The sequence below is a fragment of the Schistocerca cancellata genome, chromosome 1, assembly GCF_023864275.1.
Source record: "Schistocerca cancellata isolate TAMUIC-IGC-003103 chromosome 1, iqSchCanc2.1, whole genome shotgun sequence".
Lineage (NCBI taxonomy): Eukaryota > Metazoa > Arthropoda > Insecta > Orthoptera > Acrididae > Schistocerca > Schistocerca cancellata.
The window spans coordinates 357,781,241-357,783,470 of NC_064626.1; positions in this window are offsets into that span (position 1 = coordinate 357,781,241).

Here is a 2,230-nt window from a genome sequence, read left to right on the forward strand (position 1 = left end):
CCGCATGACATCGTGTATTATGTTATTTTACTTTACTTTTATCGGAAACGGGAACTAATACCAAAAAGATACAAAAGTTTTAGTATGTCAAGATGTTTTGATTTAAATTTCTTTGAAACTCACAGGTGAGTCGAAAAGCTAGTTCCCTTCTTTTACGTTCCTATCTCTGCCCAGGACATATTTGACCTTCTTCGACTTTTTCCCTCCTGAAAATGGGTTGCGGAAAACGTATTCAATTAATAATGTAAGAGTCGTTTATACCAAGAGTGTCATGGTTTGCAAAGTCCAGTAAATCAAGGAAAATAACAGTGTCCATTGTGAAAATATTGTCACAAAATACAAAGACATTTTGGTCGTACGTAAGGACTCTTAGAGTCAGCAGAGTGTGTTCAGTCACTCGCGTATGAGTGAGACGGGAACTGAAATTGAGAGTAGCAAAGCAAAAGCAGGAATGCTTATCTGTTTTTTCAAATGTCCTTTTACAAAGGAAACCCAGGAGCGTTGCCTCAATTTAATTTCTGTACCACTGAGAAGATGGGTGAATAGATATGGGTGTCAGTGGCGTTGAGAAACAGCTGAATCGTTGAAACTGAATAAAGCTCCAGCGTCCGATGCAATCCTTAACAGATTCTATACTGAATAATGGATAAGTTAGCACCTCTTCTGCCTATAATCTACCGTAGATCTCTAAAAAAAACTGTGTCCAGCAGCTGAAAGAAAGCGCACGTCACACCCGTCTACAAGAAGAGCAACATATTTGAGCCATCGCCCAATATATTTTACATCCATTTACTGTAGAATTTTAGAATATATTCTGAGTTCACAGTTAATGAGGTATCTCGAAAAGACTTACCTTCTTCACGACAACAAACAAGGACTCCAAAAACATCGGTCACGTGAAAAACAACTTGCAGTTTTCTCAAGGCAAATCTTCTTCTTCTTCTTAGCTTGCCTGTCCGATTCGGACGTTGGCTATCATCATGGCTATTCTGTCTTTATCAGTTGCAATGCGAAACAGTTCTTCAGAGCTAGTATTAAACCAAGATCTAAGGTCGTCGAGCCAGGAAATTCTTCTTCGTCCATGATGTATCTTTACCTTGCAGGATACGTTGAAGCAGCTCTTAACTTCTTTGATTCCTTATACTGGAAGTAATTACTTTTGAAAACATTATTGCAGATATCAACGATAAAAATATAATGTTGGAAAATAATTATAACAGTACAGATCGCAGGGCATACTATTGAAAGGTGACCGGTTTCGATCACCAAATGGTCTTCGTCAGACCTACAGCTGTAATATAATACAGGATATAATTTAGAGAGAAATCGATGATGCGATGATCGAAATCGGTCACCTTTCAATAAATGTGCCTTGCGATCTAGGCTGTTCTAATTATTTTGAAACATACTGGAAGCCATGGATCACGGGAGTCAGCTAGATCCAGCATTCCTTGACTTCCGGAAAGCATTAGACTCTGCACCACGTCTACTCTCATTATCAGAAGCACCGGATAGTTATAATTAAAGGGTAGCTACTCACTGTGGTCCTATGTGGGATGTAATTATCGTATGGCAGCGGGACTTGGTAGACAAACTATTGCGTTAATGTGGAACCGATTTACGCTGAAAAAATAGCCCCATTTAGGCTACCAGATACAAATTCGGCACATCTCGTCCACGTCTCCGGTGTTCATATTGAACAAAATGTATAAGCGGTGATTAATAATAAAATCAACGTTACGTATTTCTCACTTGACCTTTCATGTTCACGTCCCGTTCCTAATCCATCGTGTACAGTAACATTTTATACGTCTTTATTGTTCTCGCATCATCAGATTTGCACCCCGTGGCAAAAGTTAGAACTAATTTTCTCCAGCTTAAATCGGTTCCACGTTATGTAGAATTAGAATATCCACCAAGATTCGCTGCCATACGGCAATTAAAACCCATTATGTACCTCCGTGATTAACTGCACTTTAGTTATAACCACCAGCTACCTTCATGTGGGATATCAGGCGAAATTTGTGACTGTATTTAGGGTGTCTTGGTAGAGAGAAAGCAGCAAGTAGTCTTGGATGGAGAGTAATCGACAGATGTAGAGGTAATTGCCGTTGTGCGACAGGGAAGTGTGTGAGCCCGTTTCTTTCCATGTTGTCTATTAATGCATTGTGGACGGTATTGGCAGTGACCTCATACTTCTAGCAGGTGACGCAGCTATCTATAATAAATT